We start from the raw sequence: 18,255 nt of genomic DNA on the forward strand, positions 1-18,255 counted from the left end.
CTTCCTTCCGGTCCCCTCCCTCCAGCCGTCGAGTCCCTTCCTTCCGGTCCCCTCCGCTCCCTCGCAGCCGGAGTGCTTGCAGTTGTTGGTATAGATGGAGGGGAGGCGACTAAAAAGGACCCCTATCTCCGGAGCCGCCTCTCTGTGCGGCAGGCAGAAGCAATTACTGCCAGCGAGGGGGAGAAGTGCTCGTGGGTAAATGAACCCTGGCACCGAGAGCTGCGTTCTTCCTGGCCCAGCTCTGCACACCCGCGGCGGCCTGGTGCGCCTCGGCGATATCTCCTCTTTCACCTCGCCCTTTCCCTAGCCTCCATTACTTTTCAGTGTTCTTTCCCATTTTCTCTCGTTTCCTTTTTGTACTCCCCGCCATTTCTACATGTACCTCTATCAACGCCCCCACTCTCTCTGTCGCACATTCAGGTGTGTAACAAAGGCCCCTGCAGCCTCCGCGCTGCGGAAGGCAGGGTGGGCAAGCACCAGGGGTCGCTTTCAGCACTGCACCTGCCCTGAGTGTGTCTGGAGGCGGAGGCCCACTCCATGTTCTGCGCGGGAGGTCCCCTTTCTGTTTCTTTACGCCACTGCTCACAGTGACATCTCTAGTCTGTCTCTTGCCTGTCTCCTTCCCAATCTCCCTACCCGATTCCCCCCGACATATTCAGTGGTTTCCTATCTGTCTTTCATCCCCTCGCTCCTTGTCTAGCTCACTGTCTCCCTCTAACAGTTCGCCCCTTGTTCGCCATCTCTGCCATAGCACAGAACAATATCCACGCAGGGTGGCTCCTCCACTGTGGCTGTGGAGGGTCGCCACTCAGCCAGCAGCAGCAGTAAAAACATAATAAACACACTGTAAAAGGGGCGTGCCACAGGCATGACAGGGATGAAGGAGTGCAACGCACTCCCCCTCAGTGCACATGTATGTTTGGCTGGCTGTCTTGGGCCAGCCAAACATTCATGCGCACTAGGCTCTCTCCAACCAGGCAACGCAGTGCTGGGTTGGAGAGAGTAGGCAGAGGGTCCCACTCTGCCTCAGAGCGCCCTCGCTGTGCGCTCCGTCCAATCCAACCGCTGCTTTCATGCTGCTAGAGCAGTTGGATTGGACGCAGAGATGTCTGGGAGCCTGTGCCTGCAGTGCAAGACCGAAACCGAGCAGAGCCGATCGAAGCGGCGCTGGAAAAGAGATTATTAGATATTTCCCCTGAAACGTGCCACACTGCCCTGCCCCTTTTCCCTCCCACGAGCCATGCCTGTGCGCAATACAAATGGTATCCAATCCAGTGTGGTACAGTACAATGCAGTGCAATACAATGCACTCCAGGGCAGGAAAATAGAAAATGTCAGCACTACAAATACAAATTATACAATATAGATTATGCAAATCCACTCACAATACAATATATAATTCATAATACAACATATCCTATAGAAAACAGTTCTGATATCTAGCATTTGTGTAGCACACAACTGACCTAGTGTGGCATTGGGGCACTGTAACTATTGTGATTTAGTTTGAGAGTATGTGGATGTTTGTTGTATGTCCTGTGTGAGATGAGTTGGGTGTGGTGTGTGAGTTCCTGACAAAACAATATGCAGTTTGATGTAATAATAGTGTACCATACAATATAAACTGCAGTATGTAATTCAACATATTTTTGACAGTACAATATACTGAAGAGTATTGTGGCGGGTCTGTGGCCGCATAGCCAGAGAACGAGGCAGCGGAGACTGAGTGGACAGGAGGATGTAGAAATCAGTACCCCAGAGGGACTACTGAGAGATGGTAGGAGGGACTAGCTGTTGCTTCAGAGACACACCTCCAGTACTCATGGACTGCTGATAAGGAGGTGGGACGGCTAATGAGGGTGGTAGACGAATCGAGGCCAGAAAGAGAAAGTGACAGAGAAACGAGGCGGACTGAGGTGGCTGAAGTGACGCAGAACGCCGTTGCAGGAGAAGATGCGGAGCAGAGAAGGGAGGCTACGCAATCCATCGCGAAAGACAGCCACAGGACGACCCTTCCTGCCACATTCCTGGTGGAACATGGCTGTCGCATGTATTGGTTTGTGTATGCGACCACTGCGGGAGATTGGGGGGTGGAGAGGTGAGCAGGATGGCTTCAAGCCAAAACACTGTCAGCGCATGTGGGCGGGCACTGCAGGCACACACAATGCCACCAGCACCTGCATGCACCTGTATCGGCTAGGGAGCACTCAGGGAGCACTCATTAAGGCAGGAGGCTGCCCAGAACATTTTGATCAGAGCAACCTGCTGCACAGACAGTGGTGGCCATATGGGTGAACAGGGGCATTCCTTGATGATGCCTTAGTCCCCTCACAAGCACTTTCCCTCCCTTGAAAATCCCCAAAGCTAGAGGACACTTACCTGAAATCCTGTCCCTTTACTTGTTTCCTGAGGCCCACATCCAACTGAGAGAGGGCCAAGACACCAGGAGGCCGGAGACCCTAAAGGAGAAAGAAGAACAGAATAGTAAGACTGTGAAAATCGGGGTGTTAAGCAACACCCCTTAACAACCATAAAAGCAGCTCAAGATGTGTAATCACAATAGAAAATAAAGGAGCTCTGACATTACTTACCTTAGTCCTGTGTTGATACCTTCATAACAAGGTGTCAGCCATACACCCCGCTACAAGTATATACTACAGTACAGCATGATTTACATTATATAATACCCCAAAGACTATATTATAACATCATCCTACAAAATATGATAGCATACATATGTACAGCATTGTATCCAGTATCCTGTAAAATATAGCCTGCAATACAATATACAAAGTCTTATTTATATAATACGTTTTAACATACTGTACAATATGATATGCCAATCAAAAAACTTTAGTTGTCGCTCGCTTTTTAAATAATGTGTGTAGTAAACAATACGGTCTGCACTATAATATGCAATACAGTATAATATATTATACAATAGACTATGCAATACAATACAGTGTGCAATGAAATGCACAATAAACTATACTCCATGGAATGCAGGATACCATACACTATTCTATACAGTATACAATGCAATATATGATCAATTACAGTACGCACTAACAGAATAGTCATACAAAATAGTGTAAATACCTTATGTAGTATAAGAAACATTATACTAGGGCTTGATTACCGTGACTAAGCAGAAGTTAGTGCCAAAGCTATTGTCAGTGATGGGCTGCACATAGAATCTGTGGGTCATGAGCTGTTTTTTCGAATCATTGAAGTACATTTTGAAGGAGACAACAGGGTTGGTTTTAGTTTATCAGATCCGTGTGTTGGATTGAGATTTTAAGGTAAGACCAGTGTCAGCTCCTCGGTTATGATTCAAGGCCTCTTGATCTGTTGCGGTAGAAAGCATCTTGCTGCTTTTCCTGGGATCCTTTATGTTTTGCAGTAAGGATTTGCATCTGAGTTTATCTCTCAGCTTCCATAACTTTGTGGTTTTCATTACAATTTCCGGAGCACCCCATTTTCTGTTATACATTCTCAATGATGCAATGCAAAGGAAGGGAACACGAGTTCCAGGTTTGATAAGGCTCTTGGTAGCGCATGATCTAGACACAGATCCTGTGCTCCTCCATCTTCCAGTTCGATCTCATTCTGCACTTTTTCATCTCCCAGCCTTACCCACTCATGCAGCATTTACCACATCATTGATTTGGCTGTTTTTGGATCTCAGGTCTGCCTTGTCAGCTTCTTCTTCTCTCTCCAAGTCTTATCTTTGTAATTGGGCATGTTTTCCCATTTTGATAAATCTTGGTTAGTCTGTTACTGTTACTTTTTCTGTTACCACATTTTTTACTCATCCTGTTTTTTGGTGGTGTTTTGCTTATGTTTGGTTATCCAGTCTTCCTGTGTCTATTGTCCAGCTTGCATTTGGTATTTCTGCTAGTGTCTAGATCCCCAGGTCTCACTGAATCTGTTTCTTTCTATCCCTGGACCATTGCCACTTAACAGGCTTCTTTAGTGCTTAGATTTCCAGAATCAGAGGGAGACTCTGGTACAGACTGTTAATGCACCATAGACGCCTCCAAATGCCAAACAAAATCACACATATTTCAAGGTAGGTGTTACTCATAGATGTCACTCGTGAAGGAAGTCAGTGCACAGTGCATTCTATGTAGGGGTTCTCCTTGGATTTTAGGGGGGGGGGAGTAGACATCATCCCATGCTACAGCAGGACGTGCTTTACCCCGCAGATACAAGAAAATGAATACTAGTTCAGTAACCACTGAGTACCTAGGGAACCCCCAGCCAGCAGAACCTCGAGGTTCTTGAAGAACATCAGAATTGTCAAACTGACAGGTTCTAGGGGTGCAAATAAACAACTAAGGTGTGCTTTTTAGCTGGCCCACCTATGCTACACTGAGGTCAGCAGGATCCTTACAGTCAATGTGGGCAACCCACATAGGATGCCCAGCGCTTACCCACCAAAGTGGCATGCTTCATCATTGGGTTGTGCTCCTCATTTGGTGGGTGCTGCAGTACCCGAAGGGCCCTTCTTAGGGGTCTTTGCAGAGATTTTATGATCTCCATGCCCAGTGTTAGCCAGACAATAGAATGAAGCCCTTCACTAAATCCTGGAGGGGATGTGGTAAAAAGGGAAAGTGCTTCTGCTAAAATTGGGTATGGGTTGCCTAATGTCAAACGTTTCATACGAGAGGCAGGTTAAAACAACATGTGAAACAATAGGGGGGATAATGGACCCTAGGTTCTATATGTCGGTCAACATGTTTCTTGCCTATTGTGCTCTAATGAGTCAGCGGCAATTCTTCAAGACCTGTAGTTAGTGCCTTAACCTACCCAGTGTTATATGTATTAGGCAGTGCTATTGTTTACTCCAATAATGCCAGTATACACATCTATTATGAAAGTGAATGGCGGAATGGCGGTCCCAGTGGTGCATCCAAAGGTGTCCACCCCCAGGGTTCTTCAGGCTGGTGGTGCAGTCAAGCCCAGAGGGGTTCTTCATTGGATAGTTCAGGGGTGGGGTTTCAATATAGCCTTAGAACCCGCCGTAGCGGGCTCTACCGGCTATTAAAGGCCCGCTCCCGTGTTAAATGCCCGAGCCGAAGGCGGGTTCTAAGGCTATTAGAACATTCTGCCACTCAGGGCAGAATATTCTATTAAAAAAAACAAATTGCTCATGGAGCCCGAGGGGATTAAAATCCCCTCGGGCTCCCTGAGGCTTTGTTCACAGCCAGCCAGTAAAAGCCCGCAGCACTCCATTGTTTTCAATGGAGCTGCCAACGTTCGAATGTTCTAATGACAGTTGGGTCCTTTGTCAGCTCAGGAACATCCCACTTAGTTCAATGTGGTCCTGGTTGTTGCTGTGAAGTTTTTGCTCCCTCCCTCTCCAAAAAGTGAGATTTTTTTTCAGTTATAATTCTGGTTAGGCTTGTTCGGGTAGGTAGGCAGACGGTTGGTTAGATGTTGCTTATAACAGGTAGCAGAAAGCAAGGAGCACGAGACAGGCCAGAAGGGTTGGTGACCTTGCAGGGTAAGCAGGGCAGAGGAAATACAGGGAACAATGGTTGGGATGGGTGTGAAGGACAGTGAATGGAAAGAAAGGGGATGGCGAGGAATTAATGTTTGGATGATGGATGAGGCAACTGTTTTATTGTTGGGGGGATGTTTAAGGGTAGGGAGTTAGGATTGTTGACTGTATTAGTGAGGCAGGGTGTTGATGGATGCTATTGTAATATATGTTTTTTACAGTCTGCTTACTTATCCTAATAAAGGAGCCTTTTGCTCGCTAACTGGTCTGGTTAATTGCACCTTCCTGCCTGATAAATAATTCTCACTTTGGAGTTCTCCTGCTCATATGACCTGTTAAAATAAATATTCGACAAAGAACATGTAAATATATACAAGGACAAACGCATCTTAGAAAAATGTTGCTATTCATGTGAACACTTGTGTGCCCCAGCATGTGACCGGCGTGATCACAGCATGAGAGTAATTAAAAAACAGGAAGATATTCTCTTGTCTATTTCCCGAACGAAGCGGGCCTCTTGAAGTACCACAGAGCAACGTCTCTCTATACAGCAGCTTAAAAACACTCAGGGACACCATGACCAGTTGAGAAAGGAGTCAGTCTCAATATTAATCCTGGAAAAGTCATTACTTTGGTTCTGGAGGAGCGTCGCGTTTAGTCTACCCGTTCCCATGGGCTCTGAAAGGAGAAGTTTTTAACGAAGGAATGTTTTTAAACACTTCCCATAGTTGGCGCTTCCGAAAGGCGGAAGTGACGTTACGCAAGGAAATGGTGCATCAAATTACGCGGACACCATCGTGGGGAGGCAAAAAACTTCTTATTTGTATGTATATTTTTGAATGAAGTTAGTTGTTTCAGATGCACCATTTATGTAAAAGACATACAAACAACACAAAACATTTTATGTGAAAATATTGAAATAATAGTTGTGTTGCATTTGCACCTTTATTAAAAAAAGAGAATATTTCATATTGGCTCCACACTTTGTTGGAAATTGGGTTACCGGTAGAGGTGGGGGGTAAACTCCTACTCAAGCAGGAACTACAGTCCCTGTCAGTGTGAAACACAAGCAAACCCAAAATTAACCTGTGCTTCGTCCTCTGGTAGCTTGGCACAAAGCAGTAAGGCTTAACTTAGAGACAATAAATACATTATTTATTTAGCACTTCAAACAGTAATAAATGAGAAACACAACACAAGAAAAATCCCACAACAATTCAGAACATTAGAGTACATTTTATTAAACCATTTGAGACTAAAACAACAAAAATCCAAATTTTAGCGCTAGAGATATGCAATTTTAAAGATTTCAGGTAAGTAAAGTGTCTAAATACACAAAGCACCACACACTGTTATCTAGTCGTGCAAGAATGGGTAAAAATCACAAGTTAAGGCCCATTGCAATGGAGTGCAGGCTGGATACGGGGACAAGGTGAGTCTTGCTAAAAGAGTAACCTTCAAAGTCCAGTTCGAAGAGTTCCGTTCACCATGGAAGGGACCGCGCGGAGCAGAGCAACTGTAGTGGATGATCATCGGTGCAGTGTGAAGAGCAGGCCGGGCTTCGTTGCTATAGTGTGAAGTTCCAATTGAACATCATGAATGGTCGATGCTACAGCTTCACCTTGATGGGCACCCCAAGCAGTCAATGCTGCTGGGTGTCGTTGGCAGTTGCTATGGCGTGAAGAGTTGGTATAGCCGGAACTTCATGTTGATGGGTGCCAAGATTTTGGCATGGACAGGCCTGTTCGTATTCACGAAAAGCCTAAAACTGCAGGATTTCTCCTTTACTTTGGAGAGGAGCTCAAATGAGGCCCACTATGAGTCCAGTACCTGAGGGGCATTTCTTAGGTGTCAGGAACTCACGGCAGCAGGGCTCAGACAGGTCCAGTTTCAGGTCCAGTGGCATGTCCAGGCAGGAGATCTGCTGGGCAGTTGCAGGTAGATTTGTTGTGTCTCTGGAGCTCAAAGCAGGAGGTCAGTCTTCTAACCCTTGGAGTCACTTCAGGATAGGATGAAGGATGCAGGTTCAGTCTTGCTTCTCAGCAGGCAGGGAAGCAGGCTGTAGAGCAGCAGAATAGCAGGGCAGCGGAGCGACAGTCCTTCTGGCAGGAAAGTAGCACAGCAGTCCTTCTTCTGTAGTATCAACAGCTCCAGGACTCTACTGAAGAATTCGGTCTGAGGGTCCAATATTTAAATCTGGTGCCTTCTTTGAAGTAAGAGAATTTCCTAAAGGATTTCTTTTGAAGTCCTTGAAGTTCCCTGCCTCCCCTTCCCTGACTCCGAACTGGCTGCATGAACAATGCAGTGGTGACAGGTCCTTTGTGTGAAGGCAGGACACAGCCTATTCAGTTGCAAGTGGAGCTCTGCCCAGCTTTGCCCCACATCCTACCAGTTCATGGTTCATTCGGGCACACCTAATCCCTCTATTCTGTGGCTGTCTGGGTGGAATAAATAAAGTTCAACTGCCAAGTGCACCCAGTCATGTGACCCAGGAACAGGCTACAGGCACCACAAAGTTCGGACAAGAACATGCAAACTTTCTAAAAGAGCCATTTTCAGTACTGTGACTTAATATCCATTTTTACCATTAAAGAGGACTTTAAATTAAAGTTCTTTTTACACCAAACTCGACATTCTTACCTGCTCTCAATTGAAAGTTAGAACTTATTACATGTAATAAGCCAACCCAATGTTATCCTTTGAGAGTGGTAAGCCTTGCCATAGTGAAAAACGAATTTAAGAGTGTTTCACTACCAGGATATGTACAAGTTAAAAAGACTTCCAACTTTTTAAATACACTGTACCCTGCCCTTTTGGCTACTCATGGCTGGCCCAAGTGGTGATATGTGTATTAAAAAGAAGGTTTAGGCCTGGGAAAAGGTTTATTGTACCAGGTCAAAATGGGAGCGTAAAACTGCATGCATAGGTTTCAATGGTAGACCTGATTCATGTATAAATGACTACTTAAGTGGGTGGCACACTAAGGCGGTCATTCTGACCCTGGCGGTCAAAGACCGCCAGGGCGGAGGACCGCGGGAGCACCGCCGACAGGCCGGCGGTGCTCCAATGGTGATTCCGACCGCGGCGGTAAAGCCGCGGTCGGACCGGCAACACTGGCGGTCTCCCGCCAGTGTACCGCCGCCCCATTGAATCCTCCAAGGCGGTGCAGCTTGCTGCGCCGCCGAGGGGATTCCGACCCCCCCTACCGCCATCCAGATCCCGGCGGTCCGACCGCCGGGAACCGGATGGCGGTAGGGGGGGTCGCGGGGCCCCTGGGGGCCCCTGCAGTGCCCATGCCACTGGCATGGGCATTGCAGGGGCCCCCGTAAGAGGGCCCCTACAAGTATTTCACTGTCTGCTTGGCAGACAGTGAAATACGCGACGGGTGCCACTGCACCCGTCGCACAGCTTCCACTCCGCCGGCTCGATTCCGAGCCGGCTTCATCGTGGAAGCATCTTTCCCGCTGGGCTGGCGGGCGGCCTGAAGGCGGCCGCCCGCCAGCCCAGCGGGAAAGTCAGAATTACCGCGGCGGTCTTTTGACCGCGCAGCGGTATTCTGGCGGCCCCCGACAGGCCGGCGGCGACCGCCGCCGGTCAAAGTCGGAATGAGGGCCTAAGTGTGCAGGCCCAGCTGTAGCATTTAATTTACAGTCCCTGGGTTCCTGTAGTACCACTTTCATAGGGACTTACTGTAGGAAAGTACCATCTTGCTGGCATGTTACCCCCATTTTTACTTTATGTATGTTTGTTTTTGCCTATGTGGCACTGGGATCCTGCTAGTCAGGACTCCAGTGCTCATAACGTATGCCCTGTATGTGTTCCCTGTATGGTGCCTAACTGTATCACTGAGGCTCTGCTAACCAGAACCTCACTGTTTATGCTCTCTCTGCTTTTAAAATTGTCACTGCAGGCTAATGACTAATTTTACCAATTCTCATTGGCACACTGGAACTCCCTTATAATTCCCTTGTATATGGTACCTAGGTACCCAGGGTATTGGGGTTCCAGGAGATCCCTATGGGCTGCAGCATTTCTTTTGACACCCATAGGGAGCTCAGACAATTCTTACACAGGACTGCCACTGCAGCTTGAGTGAAATAACGTCCACGTTATTTCACATCCATTTTTCACTGCACATAAGTAACTTATAAGTCACCTATATGTCTAACCCTCACTTGGTGAAGGTTGGGTGCCAAGTTACTTAGTGTGTGGGCACCCTGGCACTAGCCAAGGTGCCCCCACATTGTTCAGGGCAAATTCCCCGGACTGTGTGAGTGCAGGGACACCATTACACGCGTGCACTACATATAGGTTAATACCTATATGTAGCGTCACCATGGTAACTCCGAACATGGCCATGTAACATGTCTAGGATGCATGGAACTGTCACCCCAATACCATTCTGGTATTGGGGTGACAGTTCCATGCATCCCCGGGTCTCTAGCACAGAACCCGGGTACTGCCAAACTTGCTTTCCGGGGTCTCCACTGCAGCTACTGCTGCTGCCAACCCCTCAGACAGGTTTCTGCCCCCCTGTGGCCTGGGCAGCCCGGTCCCAGGAAGGTAGAACAAAGAATTTCATCTGAGAGAGGGTGTTACACCCGCTCCCTTTGGAAATAGGTGTGAAGGGATGGGGAGGAGTAGCCTCCCCCAGCCTCTGGAAATGCTTTGATGGCCACAGATGGTGCCCTCTCTGCATAAGCCAGTCTACACCGGTTCAGGGATTCCCCAGCCCTGCTCTGGCGCAAAACTGGACAAAGGGAAGGGGAGTGACCACTCCCGTGAGCAGCGTCTCCCAGAGCTCCTCCAGTGTGTCCCAGACCTCTGCCATCTTGGATGCAGAGGTGTTGGGGCACAATGGACAGTTCTGAGTGGTCAGTGCCAGCAGGTGATGTCAGAGACCCTTCCTGATTGGTGCTCACCTTTCTCAGTAGCCAGTCCTCCTCTGAGGGCTATTTAAGGTCTCTCCTCAGGGCTATTCCTTAGATAACGAATGCAAGAGCTCACCAGAGTTCCTCTGCACTTCCCTCTTCGACTTCTGCCAAGGATCGGCTGCTGACTGCGCCAGGACGCCTGCAAAACTGCAACAAAGTAGCAAGACGACTACCAGCAACATTGTAGCGCCTCATCATGCCAGCTTTCTCGACTGTTTCCTGGTGGTGCATGCTCTGTGGGCTGTCTGCCTTCACCCTGCACTGGAAGCCAAGAAGAAATCTCCCGTGGGTCAATGGAATCTTCCCCTGTTAACGCAGGCAGCAAACCTTTGCATCACCTGTCCTCTGGGTCCCCTCTGATCCTGACGAGCGTGGTTCCTGGAACACAGGAGCTGGGTCCAAGTGTCTCCCACAGTCCAGTGGCCCTTCTGTCCAAATTTGGTGGAGGTAAGTCCTTGCCTCCCCACGCCAGACAGTAATCCTGTGCACTGCGTGATCTGCAGCTGCTCGGGCTTCTGTGCACTTTTCCAAGACTTCCTTTGTGCCCAGCCTAGCCCAGGTCCCGGCACTCCGTCCTGCATTGCCCAACTCACTGAGTTGGACTCCAACGTTGTGGGACCCTCCTTTGTGACTCTGAGTTGACCGCTGTCCTCACATCTTCTAAGTGCCTGTTCTGGTACTACTGTAGGTGCTGCCTGCTTCTGTCAGGGCTCTCTGAGTTGCTGAGCGCCCCCTCTGTCTCCTCCTCCAAGGGGCGACCTCCTGGTCCTTCCTGGGACCCAGCAACACCCAAAATCCTCAAGTGCGACTCTTGCAGCTAGCAAGGCTTGTTTGAAGTCTTTTTGCGTGGAAACAACTTTTCATCCTCCAGCACGCCGTGGGACATCTTCTGACCAAAGGAGAAGTTCCTGCCACCTTCCGTTGTTGCAGAATCCTCGGCTTCTTCCACCAAGAGGCAGCCCTTTTGCACGTTCATCTGGTGTTTTGTGGGCTCCTGCTCCCCCGGACACTTGCGTGAATCTTGGACTTGCCCCCCTTCCTTTACAGGTCCTCAGGTCCAGGAATCTGTCTTCAGTGTTTTGCTGGCAGTTGTTGTTCTTGCAGAATCCCCTATCTCGACTTTACTGTGTTTCTGGGGTAGAAGGGTAACTTTACCCCTACTTTTCAGGGTATTGGGGTAGGGTATCTTGGACACCCTTAGTGTTGTCTGACACTCCCAGCGACCCTCTACAACCTATACTAGGCCCGGGGTCCATTTGTGGTTCACATTCCACTTTTGGAGTATATGGTTTTTGTTGCCCCAGGCCTATTTCTACCTATTGCATCCTATTGTGATTCTACATTCTTTGCACTACTTTTCTTACTGTTACTTACCGGATTTTAGTTTGTGTACATATAATTTGTGTATATTACTTACCTCTTAAGTGAGGGTATCCTCTGAGATACTTTTGGCATGTTGTCACAAAAAATAAAGTACCTTTATTTTTATTAACTCTGAGTAGTGTGTTTTCTTATGATATAATGCTATATGATGTAAGTGATATAGTAGGAGCTTTGCATGTCTCCTAGTTCAGCCTAAGCTGCTTTGCTATAGCTACCTCTATCAGCCTAAGCTTCTAGAACACCTCTATTCTACTAATAAAGGATAACTGGACCTGGCACAAGGTGCAAGTACCACAAGGTACCCACTATAGGCCAGGCCAGCCTCCTACACTTACAAGTAAATTAAGTGTACTAATTCATTACAAGCCAATTCTACCATGTTAAAAGTAGAGTGCACACACAGTTTAGCACTGATTAGCAAGTGTGCAGAGTCCTAAAAGCACACAAAATAGGCACAGAAAACTGGAGGGTGAAAGGGTGAAGGGAACATGCTCTGGGCTGACCATGCAGAAAGGGCCAAGTCCAACACTCCATCATTAGAGTGTATATTCAAAAGAAATGCAAAGAAATGTAAGACAAACTAAAGTAAAAATTATCTTTTGTATGCTATCAGGAGTAGTTGCAAGTGTGTAATGCTTCAGGGTGAAATGTGGTTGCTACTATTATGGTGCCCAGTGCCAGAAACTCAACGTTCCTATCTCTGCAGTGCTTTTGCCAGTTTGGAAAGTAATAAGAAGCTCTTGCAATGATGGAGTGTTTTTTTTTTCTCACAAAGCCTCAGATACAATCTGACCCCCGTAGGGGTGGCATACTGGGACAGCAAAGTTGTGATTGTCTCAGATCTCCCATGTTTAAAGAAAATCGTTCAAAAAACCGAATTTTATGCTTATGAGTTGAACCCTTGGTATGCCGTCTTTAGAAAAAGTACTGACGCTCCACAAAAGAGTTGAATCCAGAACAACAGAAGAACTTAATTTATCGAAGGGAGAGTCAGTGGTACCTCATTATTTAAGCCATCTATTTCAGTACATCATTTAAACACTCAGGGCCTCACCTGCATCTTTGGCACGTCCTGAAGCTTTTCTATGACCAGCCACTTCATATCACTGAGTGTATTTTGTTGTAATTTAGTGATTAGTTTACATAGCTGCTGTTTAGTGGCGTTGAATGGTGCTTCTCTGCTCAGTAATTCCGTTTTTCACTGATCTTGTAGTCATGTCTATATGTAGCAAGCTACATGGGTATCGGATAAAATCAATGAAATTGCTGGTATTAAAATTGGTATGACTGCATATGTGTCACTTATGGGATAAACCAAGGCCAATGTCTTTCATTGCTTGAGTGAGATGGCAGATATTGCAGTCACCACAGAGGCGGTGTCAACTGATTTTAGGAAATTCCCAGAGTGTAGTAAGTGATTCCCTCTGGGAGAGTTTTTTGGTGTGGATCAGATGGTCTCCTAAGTTACTGAATCTTTTGAATGTGAACAGTAGTTTAGGTAAATTCAGCTTACCGTGTTAAGAATATTCCATTTTCTATTAATGATCCTTTTTACCTCATTGGATCTGGAAGTGAATGTAGTTGTGCAAATAATATATTCCAAGGTATTTTAGATATAATCCTCTAGTGTGATGTTATTCTTGTGTATTGACAAGAATTGTCCATATGGTAAATACATACTCAAGGCTAAGATGTGGTGGCAGTCACATCACAGAAGGCTGTTTCAGTCAGTGTGCGTTTATTATGTGTTGGTGCTCAGAATTCCATATCACTTCCTTGAATGTCAAGTAAGGATTCAGTATATTTATCAAGTTGAAAAAAGTCATCCTCCTGCCAGATTATATTATTATCAATAAATCTGTGCCATAAAGTAATTTCCGGTTTGAATGAATTGTTTACTTTTTAAATAAAGATGTTTTCAAAGTTGGGCATATAGAGGCAGGCCAGACTCGATGCAAATGTGCTTCCCGTTGACGTGCCGTGGGCTTGTAGGTATAAACTGTTTTCAAATTGAAAGACATTTTCATTTAATGCCATTGTGGCACGTTTCAAGATGAAGTTCATTGGTATTATGGATGTACAAGTAGAAGGTCTCAATAATCCCTCAATGGCAGATAATGGTGCTTCTTGTGGAATGCTTGTGAAAAGATCCTCCACACAGAGCGTCACGATCAAACATCAACATCTCCCTTCTAAGTGTATGCTATTGAGAAGATTTGAGATGCCCTTTGTATCTTTTAGAAATGACAGACAGCTGTCATCAGGGGATGAAGGGGGCAAAGAAAGAAATCAGAGAAGATCGATAATGGTTCCAGAATGGAATCAATGTAAAAAAAAATGGGTCTTTCAGGAGGTGGTATACTATATTTATGAATTTCTGGGGAGTATAGAGAAGTAGGGTGTTTTAGGGTTCTGATTTTGGATTAACTCCACCCCATGGTCTCTGGACTATTGTCTTAATTCTGTTTTTCAGGACTGGGATGCGAACCTTGATAACTCTTCTGTAACTATTTCCATCAGGAACTGGTCTTCCATTGACCTAATCTTGATTGCTTCACCTTTGTCAACTGGTTCAATTGTGTTAGGTCTGTCATTTGAGGGGAATAAAATGGCCTCCCTTTCTTCTCCAGTGCTGTTTTGAAAAGTTGTTTTAGAGCCAAGTCTGGAGATTTCCGTTAGGACTGCTTTCTCGAATGTTTTAATTTCAATGGGAATTAGTGAAAAGGGGGTAAGGAGGCTGAAGGTCAAGGGATATTTCAATCCTGTGTTGGTGTTTTCCTCAGTGTGGGTCTGTCTTTAAAGAAGAATGTAACTTTATCTTTTTGAAGACAGGTGCTAGTTGATAAACTAACTTAAAGGGATGTTCTTTTTGTGTGGGACCAAAACCTACGTCACAGATGTGTACTTTCATCTCAGTTCTTGTAACAAATCCTTCTGATAAATTGGCATTTAAGTTGTCTTGGTCCTGTTCATGTCTTTCATATTGCTCTTGGTGTGACAGGCCTCCAGGGTAAGGGTAAAAGCTAGATAAATTATAGGGGAATAAAGCAAAGAAAATTAGGACTGCTGAAAGGTGCTCACTGTAGGACCGTTAGCCTTCCAGGCCCTCTTTGTGTTATGGAAATCGACCCGGGGTAATAACAATGAGTGGAATTCTGCCACCCGTAATTATAAATTTCTTCAGGCCTGGAATGATCAGGTTCAAAAAATTCAATGATTCTGGGTCACAACAAGCTTTGCTGCTGCAGGGACAGGAGCTGCAGGCAGCAGATAAGCCCGGTCCCTGCCTGACACCTATAGCAGCACATGGGGAATGGATTGCGCTCCCCCAGACAGAATTATGCTTGACCTCATTCCCCTGCAGGCCAACCCAACCCGTCCACTCTCTTCAAGCCATCCTGATGACATTCTGACCAGGTGGAAAATGTCAGTGTTTTCCTCTATTCTCTGAATGGGGGTAACAAGCATGTAAAAGGATCTACTACTTACAGGTTGGTGCAATTATTCCCCATTCCCAGGAGAAACCATATACTTTCTGGAAGTGGATAGGGGGTTTAGGGCAGATTTAGAGATTCCAGCCACACAGGAACCCCACACCAAATTCCAGCTATCTCATAATGAGGACCATAATCTTCCTGTGCTTGGTCATTATTATCAGCCTCTGACTGGATCCCCTGGTCTGTATGTACTTGTCACGGTTTGCCTCTAACTCAGCTTGTTTTAAGTCATTATTTACCATTGTTTGTATTCTACGGCATGTTAGTGGCTGCTTGTTTCCATCTCTGGGAAAGAACTATCAGAGGGAAACAGTGATGAATGCTTGAAAGTAGTAAAAGAATGAAAGGTTCCTTGCCTGTAGCTGCTATACATAAGAAAGGCGAGGCTTCATAGGGTGTTATCTACAAAGTTGTGATGTGTGACGCACACCAGAATATATCTTGGGCTGCACATCAGAAGCATTTGGAAATGTAATGTAATGTACAGAAGTGCAGCACTAAAAAGATAGACTATCAGGAGATTAAGATACTAAGCAGTATGTTTAATATACCCATAGAGTTTTAACAAATGTAAGTTGTTACATCGCAAGTCATTACATCTCGATGGACATTACATCATTACATCATGTTCATTACATCGGGAGTACCTTTACATATCAATACTTTTGTACTTTACTTCACAAGAAATAAATTTTTAAAAATAAAATACATATGATGTAATATGTGGGGTAAATAGCAGTGCATGGCTAGGGCACGAGTTATAGTTACTGTGGCTAAGTGCATGAGTCTCTGAGTGGGTCTGTGAGTGGGTGCATGAGGGTTCGAGTGAGTGTCTAAGTGTATCTGTGAGTGGGCATGTGTGTGTCTGTGTGGGTGTGTCAGTAGCTGTCTGAGTGACTTGGCCACACAGGAACCTCACCTGCCCTTTTATCCAACAAGAGTCCACAGCTTTGCACAAAATATCTCGCCAAGTAAAGTTCTTTCTGCCTCCTTGGGTAAATCTCTAGTATGTATTCTACACTACAGCTGTGTAATGGAGCACAAGAAAATGTCACCGGGACCTTGTGTGCGTTTTGGCAACATGGTTTCTCCTGGTGTGTCTTTCTTTAGAATTCTGTGATAACATGAATCCTCCTATAGAGAGACTGATAAGACTACAAAGGTGTAAATCTCCACCCAACCAGGGTTCTTCCTTTTATCTATATGATGCAAGTGCTTCTTCATTTTGTGAGAGAACCTCATATTTCCCGCATCAAGAACGCACCACCAAAATCGGTGGAAAAGGCACTGGGGGGCTCTTTGGAAAGCTGTTCATCAAGCTAGCAAAATGCGGGATGACCTTTGCATACTACTAAGGTTGACAATGCGGGCCAAGTGGGTGTAGCTTCCAGGTGGTTTGCTCATTTGCATACTTGTAGCAATTTAAATGGAGAACCATGGACTCTGGTCTCCCCAGGAGAGAACAAGAAAGAACCCACTTGTCACAATCACATACAGATTGCCCACAAATAGACCAACAATACATTTACCTTCAGGAAGGATTTCAGATTTTAATAGGGGAAGGGGGCAGTGTGACCCCCCCTCCTCGGACTGATCTCAGCCCTGGGTACCCCATCCCCTGGAGCCCGGCCTTCATTCAGTAGGGGAGGGTTGAACACAACTACTGCCCAAACTGCTGGATTGAATTGCCCCAAATTTGACAGAAAGGTAGCTTTTGGTCCAGAGATCACGCTTTTTATTATCTGGTGTAAATCTATTCAGTAGTTTTGGAGTTACTAAAGGAAAAAGAAATGTAGATCTGTGGAGGCATGTATCCTCCTTGGATCCTCCTTGGATCCTCCTTGAATCCAGCGGAAAAGCAAGGCCCTGATTGGCTGGCCGCAAGTGACAGAAAAGTTGTGGCCACCAATTTGTTTCTTGCATTGGCTGGGGGTGGAAAAAACAGTGGAAAAACACATGAGGGGTCAGGATACAGTTGACCTGACCCCATATGACACACAGAGGGGTTCCCTTTTTTTGGCACCTGATCTACAGATCCTCGAATCCTCCTCGGATCCTCCTCATGTCCAGGAGTAAAGCAATGCCCTGATTGGCTGGCTGCAACCTGACAGAAATATTAACATAGAAATTAATTGAAAAAAACAAATGTTACAGGGACATTATAGTTAGGTAGTTAGGTTGACATTTTTCCAATACAAAACCATAAAATTCAGCAGTTATAGGTATACTTAGAGTTATTGTTATATGAAGAAACTATAACTCTTGTCGGAAAGTAGCTTTGGGCAATGAGTTATAGTTTCTTAACATAAGTATAACTGCAACTGCTGAATTTCTATGGTTTTCTATGGGTAAAGCGTCAACCCAGCTATAATATCCCTGTAACCTTTTTTTTATTCAACAAATATACATATATATATATATATATATATATATATGTGTGTGTATATATCACCGTTTCTCTATCTCCGCCAAAGGCTGCCGATCACCAATGTGGCGGGTGCTGTGACTCATGTGTGCGGACTCAGTATATATATCACCAGGTTCCAGCAAGAATATCGCACACTCACAGAGAGTATTCTTATCAGTAATTTGAATATTCAACCACCAAAAAGCAAAACAAATGTGTTTCAGCTAAAAAGCCTTTGTTTCTAGATGCAACGTGTTTGTTTTGCTTTTTGGTGGTCGAATAAATGAATTATTGCTAAGAATACTCTCTGAGTGCACGACATTCTTGCTGGGACCTGGTGATATATATGTGTGTATATATATATATAAATATATATATATAAACACAAATGATATAGCTGATAGTTACCCGAAGTAACCATAACTCACACCCCTGCCGTGCACAGTGTTGTCATCAATGATGTAATTTCAGATGTCCTTAGTGATGTTATCAATAACCCCTTAGCTGCTGAGCCCCCAGTGCTGAGCC

General features: G+C 45.6%; 1 protein-coding gene across 7 annotated transcripts in view; it reads left to right on the top strand.

Moving 5' to 3' along the window:
* The window catches only part of SYT7 (synaptotagmin 7), a 614,604-nt gene that overhangs the window by 89,711 nt on the left and 506,638 nt on the right, over window positions 1-18,255 (top strand). The gene's annotated exons all lie outside the window — the stretch shown is intronic.

This window comes from Pleurodeles waltl, chromosome 3_1, assembly GCF_031143425.1.
Source record: "Pleurodeles waltl isolate 20211129_DDA chromosome 3_1, aPleWal1.hap1.20221129, whole genome shotgun sequence".
Classification (NCBI taxonomy): Eukaryota; Metazoa; Chordata; class Amphibia; order Caudata; family Salamandridae; genus Pleurodeles; species Pleurodeles waltl.